The following is a 16,433-nucleotide window of genomic DNA, read 5'->3' as shown; positions in this document are numbered from 1 at the left end:
AAAAAATAAAAAAACAAATTGTTTTTACTAAATTATTTTTAGCCAAAATAAGCTAAATGAACTGTTAAATAAGCTAGATTTCAAGCTATAAGCATGTCAATTATTTTTCAAGCTATTTGCTAGCCAAATCTAGCGTAAAATAAGCTAAGATGGCAACACTGAAACAGACGCCACTTCTGAATTGGCGCTAAAAGAGACGCGAAGTAAAACGGAATTGAATTGTGAATAAGTTGCAGCAATATGTACATACGTAAAAAAGCTGGTGCTCGACGGCTTCAAATCGTACGGTCGGCGCACGGAAATCGATGGCTTCGATCCGGAGTTTACGGCCATCACCGGTCTGAACGGATCCGGGAAATCCAGCATTTTGGACAGCATTTGCTTCGTGCTGGGCATCAGTAATCTGCAGAATGTAAGTTCCGCCAGATACATATAACACAACATTATTTAATGCGCCAGAAACAATTTAAAGGTGTGCACCTCCGCTCTGCAAGACTTGGTGTACAAGAATGGACAGGCGGGTATAACGAAGGCAACGGTGACCATTGTGTTCGACAACACAAATGCCCTGCAGTGTCCGACGGGGTACGAGAAGTGCCGCGAGATTTCGGTGGCCCGCCAGGTCGTAGTCGGTGGCAAGAACAAATTCATGATCAATGGCAAGATCGTGCAGAACAAGAAGGTGCAGGATTTCTTCTGTTCCATCCAATTGAATGTGAACAATCCCAACTTCTTGATCATGCAGGGCAAGATCCAGCAAGTGCTCAACATGAAGCCCAAGGAGGTAAGTACAGGCGTCTCTACCGCTCTCTTCCACAAGCTGTTTTACTGTCTCTTTGCATGCAGGTGCTCTCCATGGTGGAGGAGGCCGCTGGCACCAGCCAGTATAAGAGAAAGCGCGATGCCACCAAGAATCTAATCGATAAAAAGGAATCCAAAGTGCGGGAGACCAAAGCTTTGTTGGAGGAGGAGGTCTATCCCAAGCTGGTCAAGCTGCAAGAGGAACGCGCTGCCCACGAGGAGTACAATAAACTCAAGCGCGAAATCGATTATCTAACCAGAATCTTCATCTCTGCGAATTACCTGAAGCTGTGCGAAGAACTGAAACTGTTGGAGACTAGTGAACAAGAGATAGACGATCGCATAGCCAGTTGCCTTTGGACGCGTGACAAGAACTTGGAAGAAATGGAAGCTATTGAAATCGCTCTCAAGGAGATGCAGGAGAAGATTGATGCCGAGATGGGTGGATCGATAAAGGAGCTCGAGGCCCAACTGAGTGCTAAGCGTGCCCAGGAGGCCAAAGCCTCGGGCAGCCTGAAGGCAGCGCAGGGCACCCTTGAACAAGACCAGCGGAAGATAAGTACGGCCGCCAAGAACATTGCCGACGACGAGCGTGCTCTCACCAAAAAGGAGGCCGCCATGTCAAAGGTTCAGGGGGAATTTGAAGCTCTAAAAGAGGCAGATGCGATCGATACCAAGGCCTATGAAGCTGCCCGGCGGAAGCTCGAGGCTGTCTCTCAGGGTCTGTCCACCAATGAGGATGGTCAGGCGAGCACATTGCAGGAGCAGCTAATAGGTGGGTGACTCCTTTATGCAACGATTACCATCTTTGCTTACCTTACCTATTCTGCTTCGCTTTTCAGTGGCTAAGGAACAGTTGAGCGAAGCACAGACCACAATCAAAACCTCGGAGATGGAGCTGCGGCACACACGAGGTCTTTTGAAACAAAAACAGGGCGAAACGCAGACGAACGATGCTGCCTATGTAAAGGACAAGGGTCTGCACGACCAGCTTCTGGTGGAGATCCAGAGCCTTGAGCGACAACTGCAGGGCCTCAACTATGAGAGCGGGCAGTTCGAGCAGCTGCGGGAGCAGAGAAACCAGATGCACACGCGCAGGCGTGACCTTAAGCGAGAGCTGGATCGTTGCAATGCCTCTCGCTACGATCTGCAGTACCAGGATCCAGAGCCGAACTTTGATCGCCGCAAAGAGCGTGGCATGGTGGGAAGCTCTTTCAGGTGTCCGATATGCAAAACTCCATGGCCTTGATGACCGCAGCAGGCGGAAGTGTAAGTGCCTCATGTAGTTCTGGAGTTGGGAATTTCCTTGTGACTAATATCCGATTTTTGGCCCCCAGTTGTATAGTTATGTGACGGACGATGATGTGACCAGCAAGAAGATCCTGCAGAGGGGCAACTTGCTGCGGCGTGTCACCATGATGCCCATCAACAAGATTAATTCGCAATCGCTTAACAGGATGCCCAGAGCAAGGTTGGCCCAGAGAATGTCCAGTGGGCCCTGTCCCTTGTCCAGTACGATCGCTACTATGAGCCGGTCATGAAGCTTTGCTTTGGCAGCGTTCTAATCTGTAAAGATCTGGACGTGGCCAAGAAGGTAGGTGACAGATGGGGCATCAGCATAGCAATATAGATTCTTTCCTCACCATTCGTATTCCTTCTGCAGGTCAGCTACGATCCGCGTATAAATTGCCGTTCGGTTACATTGGAAGGCGACTTGGTGGACCCGCACGGCACTGTGTCGGGTGGTGCTGCGCCTAAGGGAGCAAACATCTTGGAGGAATTGCACTCTATCCGGGAATTGGAAAAGAATTACAAGAAACTCGAGGTCGAGTTGCAGCGTGTGGAGCAGGAAATGGCGTATGTGCAGAGGAAGAGGCACAACGCAAGGCACAATTTAATTCCAATTATATCAATCTATTTGCAGTTCCATCGAGAATCTGGCCCACTCGTACAACAAGATTAAAGAGAATCTTGATCTGCGCCAGCACGAGCTGACCATGTGCAAAAGCCGTCTGGCCCAGACCACATTCCAGCAGAACCAGGCCGAGATCGAGGAGATGAAGGAGAAGGTCCAGTCCTTGGAGCAGCAGAATGCAGATTCCCGGGAAAAGCAGAAGACCTCCCAGGTCAAGATCAAGGATATCGAAGCAAAGTTGGCCGATGCCAAGGGGTATCGCGAGCGCGAGCTAAAGTCGGCAGCCAATGAGGTGAAGGAGACCAAGCAGAGGGCGGAGAAGTCGAGTGCCAATTGGAAGAAGCGAGAGCAGGAGTTCGAGACACTGAAGCTAGAGATCACTGAGCTGCAGAAAACCATTGAATCATCCAAGCAGCAGCACCAGGAGATGGTCGAAAATCTCGAGAAGTTCATCGCCGATCTGGCTGCTCTGCAGGAGAAGAGCTCTAGTGCAGTGTCCGAGGTGGCGGAGCTCGAGCAGGGCATTAAAGCGCAGAAGGATAAGCTACATGCCCAGAACAAGGAGATGCGAAATTTGCAGGTGAAGAGGGAAAAGATGGAAAAGCAGAACCAGGAACTTGAGCTGCAGGTAAAGGAAAAGGAGAATGAAAAGAGCAAGTCCGGCTCTCAGACCAACGAGGCCAAGAGGCGGATTCAAGACCTAGAGGTAAAGTATCCCTGGATTCCAGAGGAAAAAAGTGCCTTTGGCGTGAAGAACACCCGCTACGACTACAGCAAGACGAATCCCATTGAAGCTGGCAACAAGCTGGAACAGATGCAGGAGAGTAAGGATAAAATGGAGCGAACGCTTAACATGAATGCCATCGCGATTCTGACCCGAGAGCAAGAGAACTACGACGAGACACAGCGTCGCCGCAACATCGTGGCCCTCGACAAGGAGAAGATTAAGAAAATTATTGTGAAAATGAACGAAGAGGAGCAGGAACAGCTGAACCGCGCGGCCACCGAGGTTAACAGCAATTTCAGTAGCATTTTCAGCGCTCTCCTGCCGGGTGCCGATGCCCGTCTCAATCCCGTCCTGACCAACGGCTGTCTAACAGGCCTTGAGATCAAGGTCGGCTTCAATGGCACGTGGAAGGAGAGTCTCGGTGAATTGTCCGGTGGCCAAAAGTCTCTGGTGGCTCTATCCCTTGTCCTGGCCATGCTCAAGTTCTCGCCAGCTCCCCTCTATATATTGGACGAGGTGGACGCCGCCCTGGACATGTCGCACACGCAGAACATTGGCAGCATGTTGAAGCAGCACTTTACCAACTCTCAGTTCCTTATTGTGTCGCTCAAGGACGGCCTCTTCAATCATGCAAATGTGCTGTTTCGCACGCTTTTCGAGGAGGGCGTCTCTACCGTCTCGCGGCAGGTCAGCAGATCGGGCACCACCGGTGTCCACAAACGTTGATCAGTTTTCAATGCTGGTTCTACTATTTCATTCTCATTTTGAAAATTTAAATTTCATCTGAATTCACGAGAGAATTCATGTACATATACAAATAATTGAAGTACTGAAAATAAATACTATTTTACCTATAAATTTACTAGTAAAATGAATATAATAATCTAGGAAAAATTATATTGAAGAGTCCTATGGAAACTATATATACCATATATTTTTTGATCCACAATTTCGACGATCAAGAACGGCCTTATCCATTATTATAGCGAGAATGCAGATTTTTCTCTCTTGCCTGCCAAAATTTGATTTCGATTCAAAAATTGTGTTCGGAGCAGAACCCAGCCGATTAGCTGCTTGCCAAATAGCACCTAATTCTTGGCCCTCAGCCGCTTATTTTGTTTGTTACTTATGTCTATGTCACTCATTTGTTTGTTAAAGCTCTGCGCTTGCTTGCCCTGCTAAACGCTCTCTGCCAGCTCGCTCTTCGCTATCTCCGCTTTGCGTCTGCCTACCGACGTCGGCCGAGCGAAGCTGCGCTTAGCGATCGGAGCGGCAATGTAAAGGGCAGGCAAGCCACACTTGCAATTTGGATGTCACGCATTAAAGAACATATCGTAATTTTATTTCTGCGCCGAGTTTTATTTAATTCGAAATAATTAGTCGGCCGATTGGGGATAAAAAACATTATCTCCACAAATTGCATTTAAACTTCCTAACGGACATTGCCAAGTGGCGCGCACATTTCCAACAGGATCTGTGTGCGATGGCAGCACCAGCAGCAAACGTCAAACTGTCTGACCGACAGAGACGAAGCGACTGACTGACTATGCGGTGCACGTGCAAAAGCGAGACGGAACGTTTGGTGAGACCGTCAAACGCACACACACGGCCATACAAATGCGTTTGTGTGCGCGATAGAAGAGGAAGAAGCAACCCGAAGAGCAGCACAACACTACACAACAATGTTTTGTTTGAGGGAGGTTGAAAAACTGAATAAAATTGCACAAAAATCGAATAAAACCTAAACAACGGCCGTCGTAAAACAAAATATTCAAGATTTCGAGCAAACGCAGATTCCTCCACAGGCTCACAAATGGTAATTATCTTCGCAATTCTTCAATCTCATCCGCGTGTTAGGCGAGGAAAAAAAATGTATAGACACCACTGGCATTTGCCTCTGCCTCTGCTCTGGCACGGACGGGACACACAGCATAGACAACAATACAATTAAGTGATGTGATGTGATGCCTTCCCGTCAGTGTCAGTGGCAACAATAGAATAGATTCCATTAGAGACTAGAGTTCCGCTGCCCTGGAAAGAACAGGGCATTTGATCTGACAAAACTATGGATTATTTTTATAGTCTTCTTGAAACTTTCCTTTGTCTGTCTCGGCACCCAACTTAAAAAGTTCCCCACTTTGTTTTCTAGGATCGTTGTGACGAAGCCGCAAAAGAAAATGCTCATCACGTTGCTTCGGAGACCAAGTACATGGAGGCAAGAAGGAGAAGGAGTGGTACTGGGAGAAGATCCAAGCGGCGTTGAACACATCGGCCCCAAGAAGACCATTATACAGTGGAAGAAGGTGAGTGGATCCTATCCTTTCCAGGGAGCAACACAATAGTCTGTACGATTATTCCTTTGCAGTGCTGGCGGGATCTGCGGCTGACCACGCGGAAGAAACTGGCGGAGCTAAAGCGCTGCCAGCTGTCGGGGGCTCGCGCCCCCGGCATTGAGCTTAACCAGGAGGACAACGATATTATTGACATTGTGGGACGGAGTACTTTTACGAGGAGATGAACGGCGAGCTGAAGCCGGAGAACTTCATGTCCGGGTTCGATTATGCGCCAGAGCACCTCTGTGACGCCATTCTGACGGCGGCTGTGGGCCATCATCAGCAGCACATGCAGCACCAGAAGGATCCTCAGTCGCATGCGGTCCAGCAGTCGCAGGAACATCATACCAACGATGGTGAGACGAGCGATGCGCCTGGCTCATCGAATGGTGGCTCGTACCAGGGAGTAGCTGTATCCCAGCTGCACAATGGAGCTGGCGCTGGAGGGGAGCACGGTAACGGCTCGCAGGCGCATCCGGGAATGCCTCAGCATCCAGCCTTCCATGGCGGTCTGCATCCACATCTACTGAGGCGTCAGGCCGGCAATACGCCGTTGCCCAGGGAGACGCCGTTCGAGGAGAAGCTGCTGCAGTTCATGCAGGATGCGTTCCCCAAGAAGAGCAAGAAGCGCAAGCAACGCGATCCGGACAAGCTCTTCCTGCTGTCGCTCTACGAGGAGATCAAGCGTGTGCCCGAGGAGATACGCCTGGACGTGAAGTCCGAACTAATGCAGATCCTGAAGAAGTACCAGAAGAAGTCGCCGGTCAAGGCGGAGAAATCATCGGCCTCCTCCACCTCCACGTCCTCGAAGCAGAGCACAAGCAGCAGCAGCGGCAGCTCCGTGACCGCACATCTGTCGCACAGCATGTACCAGCTGCAGAAGAAGTACGACAAGGGCGAGCGGGAGTCGTCGCCCCAGTCGCAGGTGGAGCGGGTCTCTGCCGCATCGGCCGTGTCCCTACACGTCCCCCAGCAGCTGCCGCTCTTCCAGCTTCAGAAGAAGTACGAGGAGAGCGCCGCCGAGAAGGCTCACCAGCAGCAGCAGCAGCAGAGCGAGCAGCGCAAACATTTGGAGGCGCATCAGCAGCAGCATGCGGCCCACCAGCAGCCGCCGCCTCCTCCGCCCAACGAGCAGCATCTCCACCACCCGCAGATGGCCCACAACATCATGTTTCCGCTGGCGCAGCTGCGCAACGAACAGCAGACGCCGACGCAGCAGCACCATGCCCACAATCCCCACCAGCAGCAGCAGCAACATCCCCACCAGCAGCAGCAGTCGCAACAGCACCACCCGCCAACGATCTTCGGATCGGCCACCAGCACAACTGCCATGAGCGCCGAGCGCCCGGCCATGTCCTACGAGAATGTCGGATGAGTGTTGAGCCGTCTGTGGAAAGCTATTTGTGTTGCACCACGGCCCACGACGGTGTCACCCACGACGGCAGACCCACACCACTGTTAGCCAAGCTTCTGCGAACTTTGAACTGTGTGCAACCTTACCCTAGGTTCTATTCGTCTAATCCCTATGCTAGCCTATACCTAAGTACGATACATTGTCTGAATGTAGAGCCATGATATGATCTGATCCTCATTTAAATGTTCCAGTGGCAATATAGTTAGATCGTGACCCGTGAATTTATCGATGTATACACAAAATGCAATAACTCAAATATAAATGTATCTTTAGACTGTATGAGGAATGGCCACTGTATCTGGTAGCTCCCATCTCTGTGTGGACTTTGCGGCTGGGTAATTAATCCTTCTCCTGGCTATCCTATCTATTAAACTGTCACCTGGTACGAGTACGCGTATTAGTTGACTTGTCTGTTGTTCCCATACTATATGCGTGAGCACGCCATTTCATAAAGCTTGTCAACCGGCTGACTGATCAGCTAAAAATGAGAACTTTATCTGGCCCCATCGCATGCGAGATGAGCGATCCACGAGCAGAGCTGCAACATAAGCCGAGCGTCGAGCGCTTATCAGTGGCGTGGCGAGCGGCCTGGCGTGGGTGTGTGGCAAAGAGATCTAAATGGGCTTGGGCATTCTAGTCTGGCAATTGGACGAGTCGGTTCGTTGTCGCTGCGATCTCACATCCGATCAGATCCTGTCAATCCGGCGATGAGGAAACCGATTCAAGTGCAAGATCGCTGATTAAAACATAAGAATTTACTCATTCGCCATGGCTGAAGGTACTGTATTGTACTGAAGGGGGGCTACAGTTCGACTCTACATTGATCAAGTTCATCTTAGCATCTGGCTCACGATCTGGCACTGTTTCAAACCACAAGCCACGCTTGTTGGGGCTTCACATGTAGGAAACGAAGGAAAGAGAGAGACACGAAGCGGTCGTGTTTTCGTCGTGTCGTCGGGATAGAGCAGTAATCGGCTCTGAGAGAGCCGATAGCAAGAGAGAGAGATCAGTCAGTTGTCAGTTCAGCCACGCATCAGACGTACACGCATATAATTAGTCACAAACATACTTGTAAAACTTGGAGCTGTTATAATTTTAAGTCCAACATACTTATTAAATAAATGTTACTCGTTGCTATCAAGCAACTTAAACTACTACAAAATTGGGGGCTCGTCCGGGATAAGCCCAAGACAACAACATTTGCAAGTGAGATTTGTGCGTGTATTTGGAAATTTTGGCGAACACGAGACTGGTGACACAAGAGATCGGTCGCGGTGCGAAATTGAATTGCTGTCTGGCCTATAAGTGCGAGAGAGACACTTGTCGAAGAAGGCGCATTAGTGTGAGCAGACATTCAAGAGAGCTGGAGCGACAAAACTACGGCAGACGGCAGCAAACACAGCAAGAATCAAAACCTTCGTTGTTGTTGTTGTGCATTGCGTCTGAGAGGCTAGAGCTACAAGGAGACAAGCGGCACAGAGACGACAATCTGAGCGCGTTCGTTCCAAAGAGAGCAGAAGCGACAAAACGACGGCAGACGGCAGCAAACACAGCAAGAATCAAAACCTTCGTTGTTGTTGTTGTGCATTGCGTCTGAGAGGCTAGAGCTACAAGGAGACAAGCGGCGCAGAGACGACAATCTGAGTGCGTTCGTTCCAAAGGAAGCAGAAGCGACAAAACGACGGCAGCAAACAGCAAGAATCAAAGAACATTGATTGTTGTTGTGTTGCACTGCGTCGGACGGAGACTACAACTACAAGAAGAGACAAGCAGCAAGGAGACGACCATTTTGTAACAGCAGAAGCAGCGACGATTCGGGAAGCGACAACGAGTTAACGGCGAACAGCGAGAGCAAGGCAAGGCAACAAAGAGAGGACGGCAACAGCGACATCGACAGGCAAGCGAGATCTGGATGTGGTGGTGTGTGTGCGTCAAATTTGGAGTCTGGAAAGTTCTGCGCAGAAGCGAGAGTTAACAAGGGTAAACCCATAGTAAGGTGAGCGTAAACAGAGAAGCGATCGTTAACAGTGACGACTTTAAAGGCGTTTTCGGAGTCGATGTTAACTGGAAAATTGTTAACAGGCCAGCAGTAATAAGTTTGTTTAAGTTGATTTAATTACGTTTTCTTAGATATAAGCTAATATCAATTATTTTGTATTTAAATCGTCACGATGCAAGTTGAAGAGATAATGACACTGAGAGTCGCAGATTTGCGAGAGAAGTTAAGAGAGCTTGCGTTGCAGACGACGGGACGAAAGCGCGATTTGCAAGATAGGCTATTAATACATCACGGCTTTCCAGTTGGGGATGAAGAAGAGTCAGAGGATGAGTCCGTAGTAACAGCAGTTGATACCGTAGCAGTTCAACCAGGTACGCGACAGGCAGAGTATAAATCTTGGTTTACGCTAAAAGACGTGAAAGGTAGTGTGTCACAATTTTCTGGTTCTAATAACCCCGACATCAATCAATGGATACAGGAATTAGAAGAATTCGCAGCTACTGTTCAATGGAGTCAATTACAATTATTCATTTATGCCAAGCAGTTGTTAGTTGGTGCAGCAAAATCTTTCGCTCGTAGTTTGCGTGATATTCGTAACTGGAATTCGTTGAAGGCAGCTCTGTTGGATGAGTTTAGTGTTAAACTGTCGTCCGTAGAAGTACATAGAATGTTGCAAAAGCGCCAGCAGAAAAAAGGAGAGTCGTTGCATGAGTTTTCGTATGCGTTAATGGAGATAGCCAAGCCAATTAAACTAGATGATGAGAGTTTAATCGAATATTTTGTGGATGGTATACCAGACGCTAGGGCAAGTAAGGCAATGCTGTACCAAGCTAGAAACTTAAAGGAGCTTAAATTTCAGATCGATGTTTACCAGAAAGCTAGAGGCGGATCCAAGCCGATGAGTAAGAATTGGCCGCTGAGTAATAAAAGTGAGAGTTCGGTGAAAGGGTCGATGGCAGAGAATTTTAGGAAATGTTTTAAGTGTGGAGACAAATCGCATTTGAGGAAAGATTGTCCCAAAAATGATTTTTGTTGTTTCAAATGTGGCCAACCAGGACACCGTGCTGCAAGCTGTAATGTCAAGGTCGAAACCAGACAAGAAAAGAGATCGAATACGAACATTATTCGAGATAAGGAAGTCGTTGATAAGCCGTCAGGTATTTTCACTCCATCAAGTTTGGAATTAAAGGATATTAAGTACGCGAATTTGGTATTCCAAGGTTTGATTGATACTGGAGCAGATTTGTGTTTAATTCGCAGGAGGGTATTTTTGAAATTTGGAAATCTTGAACTGATCGGCCAGGAGAAATTTTTAACAGGTATTGGAGATAGTCAAGTTGTAACTTTTGGTAGCTTTTCGATACCAGTGAAAATCGATGAGATTGAAATGGAGGTAGAATTTCATGTCATTCCAGACGAGGATATTGGTTTTGAAGCTATTTTAGGAAGGACTATTCTGGATCATGTGGACATGCAAGTTTCTAAGACAGGAACAAGATTTGTTCGTAGAGTTTGTGTCGAGGATAAAGATAAGAAACTTGATCAGGTAGCATCGTCCTCATGCGTGGAATTGTTTAATGAATATAAAGGCATTTGCATGTCAAGTATTGACGAAGTTGAGAAGGAGTTTTCAATTGATGTTGGTCATCTCAGTGAAGCACATGCTAGAGAGGTTAGGGGTATGGTAGGAAAGTACCAACCTCAGAGAAATGTAGATGCGCCGATAAAAATGAAAATTGTATTAGTGGATGAGATACCAGTTTTCCAGCATCCTAGACGATTACCGTTGTGTGAACAGGAAATCATGGACAAGCAAGTGGAAGAGTGGCTGGCTCAGAAGATTATAAAGCCAAGTACATCGGAGTATGCATCACCAGTAGTGTTGGTACCCAAAAAGAACGGTAGCAAGAGACTATGCTGTGATTACCGAAAGCTGAATGAGAAAATAGTTCGCGATAACTTTCCAATGTCACATATGGATACAGTGTTGGAGAAACTGTAGGGTGCAAAGTATTTCACCACGTTGGATTTAACGAATGGTTTTTTCCATGTAGAAGTCGAGTCTCAAAAATATACGTCTTTTGTGACTCAGAATGGTCAGTTCGAATTTTTATATGTACCATTTGGAATTTCAAATTCTCCAGCGGTGTTTACCAGATTTATAATGGCTGTGTTGAGAGATTTGGTAAAGAATAATGAAGCAGCAGTCTATATGGATGACGTTATTATTTGTAGTCAAGATATAGAAGAGGGTTTGTTAAAGTTGAGAAAAGTACTGAAGATAGCGGAAATGAATGGGCTACGTATAAATTGGAGAAAGTGTCAGCTGTTACGACAAAAGGTTAATTTTCTGGGGTATATAATAGAAAAGAATACGATAAGACCAAGTGATGAGAAGACGAGGGCAGTCGAAAAGTTCCCAGTGCCAGTTGATAAAAAAGCAGTGCAGCGTTTCATAGGATTGACTTCTTATTTCCGAAAGTTTATTGAGGGTTATGCTGTTATTGCAAAACCATTGACAGATCTGCTGCGGAAGAATGTTAAATTTGAATTTAAGGAGATACATCAGGTTGCGTTTGAACAACTAAAGGTAGCATTGATTAGCAGACCTGTTTTAGAAATGTACAACCCGAAGTTGGAGACAGAAATCCATACTGATGCATCAAAATGGGGGTATGGAGCCGTGTTACTGCAAAAGAGTTTGGAAGACAGCCAATTCCATCCAGTTCAATATATGAGCCGTAGGACTAAGCCATGTGAAGAGAAATACCCTGCTTATGACCTTGAGGTTCTGGCAATTATCGAAGCTTTAGCGAAATGGCGTGTATACGTTTTGGTATAAAGTTCAAAATTGTCACAGATTGTAATGCATTTACAATGACGATCAGAAAGAAAGACGTTCCTTTGAGAGTAGCACGTTGGGCCATGTACATTACAAGATTTTAATTATGTTATAGAACATCGCTCAGGAACGAAGATGAGGCACGTTGACGCGTTGAGTCGTGTATCTTGTTTTATGGTGACCGAAAGTATAAGCTCATCGTTTGAAAGAAGCTCAGCTAACCGACGATTGGGTTAAGGCTGTTAAAAGTATTGTGGAGGACAAGGAATATGAGGATTATTATATTCAGAATCAGATTTTTGTTTAAGGATCCGGATAAGGAGCTCATCGTAGTACCAGCTCAGTTGGAAAATGAGATTATATCAATAGCACATAAGCAAGGACATTTTTCAGTTAAAAGACACAAGATATCATTGAAAAGTCGTATTATATTCCGAAGTTAAAAGACAAAGTATGGCGCGTAATAAATAGTTGTGTCGAGTGTATTCATTGTCAATGAAAAGACAGGAAAACGTGAGGGTTATTTGCAACCAATAGACAAGGGTGATAGGCCGTTACAAACGTATCACATTGATCACGTTGGACCAATGGAAATGACTAAAAAACAGTACAATTATATACTGGTTGTCGTTGATGGATTTTCTAAGTTTGTTTGGTTATATTCTACACGTAGTACAGGCGTTGAAGAGGTCGTTAATTGTTTTGAAATTCAGGGGACTAGTTTTGGTAATCCGAACAGAATAGTGACGGATAGGGGTGCAGCGTTTATGTCCAATTTGTTTCGTGAATATTGTGAGAGAGAGAAAATACAGCATTTAATGATTGCCACAGGCGTTCCACGTGGGAATGGTCAATTCGAAAGGATGCACAAGATAGTGGTGTAGAAATTGTGTCAGGGTAATTCCGGTAGTTGGTATAAGCATCTAGGAAAGTACAGCAAATGATCAAACAGTGTTGAGCCGCGAAGTACCAAGGTAACACCTTTCAAGATATTGACTGGTCTAGACATGCGTATAGGATAGATAGACAGTATGAGGTTAATGAGCTAGTAGCTATCAAGCGTACTCAGTATGGTACTGGATTAAAGCTAAAAGGAAAGTATCTAGGGCCGTATAAGGTGGTTAGGGTAAAGAATCATGGAAGGTACGAAGTCGAGAAGATTGGGGATACTGAGGGTCCCTATAAGACCTCTACAGTTTCAGAATATATGAAACCTTGGCTAGACCCATCCGAGGCGAATGGTCCGTCAGGACAGCCGAATGTAGGAAACGAAGGAAAGAGGGAGACACGAAGCGGTCGTGTTTTCGTCGTGTCGTCGGGATAGAGCAGTAATCGCTCTGAGAGAGCCGATAGCAAGAGAGAGAGATCAGTCAGTTGTCAGTTCAGCCACGCATCAGACGTACACGCATATAATATATAATTAGTCACAAACATACTTGTAAAACTTGGAGCTGTTATAATTTTAAGTCCAACATACTTATTAAATAAATGTTACTCGTTGCCATCAAGCAACTTAAACTACTACACACATTTCATGTTTCTGTGAAGATCATCCGCCCAAAGATACATATCTCTACCGCGCTCTGCTCTTTCAGTCGAGGCCCGCACTGTGCTCTGGTACATGACGATCATGGGATTCATTGTGAACTACATGATTCGGATCAATCTGATCATCACCATGACACCGTGGACATGATTGCCGGCAAAGGTGAGACGGTGCCCTCAATCAGTCCTCCCTCGATCTGGTGAACGCATCGGACTTTGCCTCTCTTCCGGATGACAGCGAGAGGTTCTCACTGGAGCGGTGGTTTCTTGATTGGGCTAATGTGAGAGCGCGTTCGGATATGTGAATCACATGTTAAGTGGTTAATGGATGCAGCTTGTGCAGCGGAATGCGGAATACGGGGCGTATGAGTAGCGCCATCTCTCCCTCCATCTCCTTCTCTTTGACAGATTGGCTATGATCGGGAGGGCTTCCACTGGAACGAGAAGCAGCAGGGCGCTCTGTTGGGGTCCTTCTTCTGGGCCCACTGGACACTGCAGATACCCGGCGGCATTCTGGCCACCAAATACGGCACCAAGCTGATCTTTGGCTGGTCGAACGGCATCGGAGTCTTCTGCTGCTTCCTCATACCGATTGTCTCCTATTGGAGCTACACGGGTCCGATTTGTCAGCGTGTCTTCCAAGGATGGATAACTGTAAGACGGATAGCCTGGATGCAGGTTTCGCGCGGTTCACTGATCGTATCCTCTTTTAGGGATTGGCCTGGCCCTCGATGCATGTTCTGACCGCCAAATGGATACCGCCCAACGAGAGGAGCAAGTTCGTCAGCGCCTATCTGGGCAGCTCGGTCGGAGTGGCGCTGTTCTATCCCATCTTTGGGTACATCATCGACTGGACCAGCTGGGAGTGGGTATACTATATTTGCGGCGTTTGTCGGCACCCTGTGGTTTATTTCCTGGCAGTTCCTCGTCTACGACACACCTGCCGAGCATCCGCGCATCGCCGGAGCGCAGATACATCGAAAAGTCGATGGGCGCCTCCGTGCAGAGCAGCAAAAAGGGTCCGACGCCCTGGATAGCTACCATAGCTACCTCGCGGCCCGTCTGGCTAAATGTGGTGGCCCAGTGGGGCGGCATTTGGGGCTTGTTCGGGGCATGCCCCGACCTACTTCCGCTTGATCCATCACTGGAACATCCGAGCGGTGAGTGGCTGCTCCTCCGCAAGAGAGAGAGTCGGAAGAGAGTAATAGGAGACTTCTTTTTCTCAGACGGGTTTCCTCTCCGGCCTGCCACATCTGATGCGGATGCTATTCGCCTATGCCTTCTCCATCCTGGCCGACTATCTGCTGCGAACGGATCGCCTGAGTCGCACCAATGTCCGCAAGCTGGCCATCTTTGTCTGTGAGTATTTTGGCACTCATCCAGAACTCCTAAATCTCTACCTTCTCCTTTTCCTGCAGGCTGTGGTGTCAAGGGTCTGGTGGTGCTGGCATTGGCCTACTTCGGCTATAATGCAATGGCTGCCATTCTGCTGGTGACCTTGGCCACCATGTTCCATGGAGCAGTGTCCTCCGGCCCTTTGGCCTCGATGGTGGATCTGTCGCCCAACTATGCGGGCATTGTTCTGGGTGATAGTGGCATGATTGGAGGCATGCCGGGTTTCATCTCACCCCTGATTGTGGGTCACCTGACCCAGGGTAATGTAAGTTTCTTCCTGGAGATCTTTCTCCAATTGATTTCCCCCGAATGAGTCCTGTTTTTCCTCCAGCAAACCATCGAAGCCTGGAAGAAAGGGTTCCTTCTGAGCTCCGCCATGCTGACGGGCAGTGGCATCCTGTATGTCCTCTTCTCGGAGTCCACGTTACAGCCGTGGAACAGTGGCTGCCACGCGCTGCCCGATGCTGGACTCAAGGAGCTGCAGACCTTAGAAGCGAGGCTGGAGGATGAGGAGGAAAAGAAACCACTCAACAGATCAGATGCCGATCATGTCACGACGGAGGCAGAGGCGGAGGCGGAGATGGAGACCGAGACCAAAACAAAATCCATTCAGCTCTGAAATGTGACAATCCAGCACGTCATCCCCCATCCCACCCAGTCCGTGGACGCCTGATTGGGCTTATCGGTCTGCGAATCGGGGGAAATATTTGCCACGGACTTGGGCGAGTTTAGGCGTCTCCAACCTCCAGCTTTAAGTAAACTCGTAATAATAACAACATACCATGCATATATAGTCGTAAGAATAGGTTTCTCCATCCACCCAATGTCTGTCTGTCCACTGTTTGTGTGTGTGTGTGCGTGTGCGGTCGTAGTCAAATACACAAAAGGGAAAAGATTTATTAGTCAAATGTTTAATTGCTCTCCAACACCTCGATCTCACACGCCCTGCCTGACCAGATTAGGTGCAGGGGTCTGGGATCACTTGGGGACTGCATGACGATGGGTGGATAACGGTTGTCTGCGATTCCGGTAGCTCGGAGAGATTAGCTGCTTTTTTTGGTCTTCAACGGAATGGCAATCTCTGGAAGTCTTTGTGCTGTGAGATGACTTTATGCATACCTATACTTCGAAAAGTAGATATGTAAGTGTTCTTTGGATAGAAGAATCTGTCTTTGAATAAACTAAAGGAATTGGATAAAGGCCTAAAGACCTAAAGGCCTAGAAGATCCACAGAAACTACTAGTGTATTATTTGTCTGAAAAAACCTCAAAATTCACTTTTATTTTGCAGGATAAATCTATTAAGTTCTCTAGACTCTCTGTACCACTTCAGATATCGCTTAAATAGACTAAGAAATGGTATTCCTGTATTTGCCTATGGTCTGAGAGGATTCCTCCACTCGACCCGCTTTGAGGCTAATGAGATCCAGAGAGCATCACATTCCCCATTCGAATTCCTATCA

The 16,433-nt window shown here is 47.5% G+C and overlaps 3 pseudogenes; all 3 read left to right on the top strand.

Annotated features, from left to right (window-relative positions):
* The first annotated feature begins 240 nt into the window (after positions 1 to 240).
* Positions 241 to 4,301, top strand: LOC117195090 (annotated as a pseudogene).
* A 688-nt stretch (positions 4,302 to 4,989) lies between these two features.
* On the top strand, positions 4,990 to 7,469 carry LOC117195089 (annotated as a pseudogene).
* A 95-nt stretch (positions 7,470 to 7,564) lies between these two features.
* LOC117195104 lies at positions 7,565 to 15,661 on the top strand (annotated as a pseudogene).
* Positions 15,662 to 16,433: the final 772 nt, after the last annotated feature.

Source organism: Drosophila miranda, assembly GCF_003369915.1.
Source record: "Drosophila miranda strain MSH22 chromosome Y unlocalized genomic scaffold, D.miranda_PacBio2.1 Contig_Y5_pilon, whole genome shotgun sequence".
Taxonomy (NCBI): domain Eukaryota; kingdom Metazoa; phylum Arthropoda; class Insecta; order Diptera; family Drosophilidae; genus Drosophila; species Drosophila miranda.
This window is presented reverse-complemented; position numbering and strand designations above follow the sequence as displayed.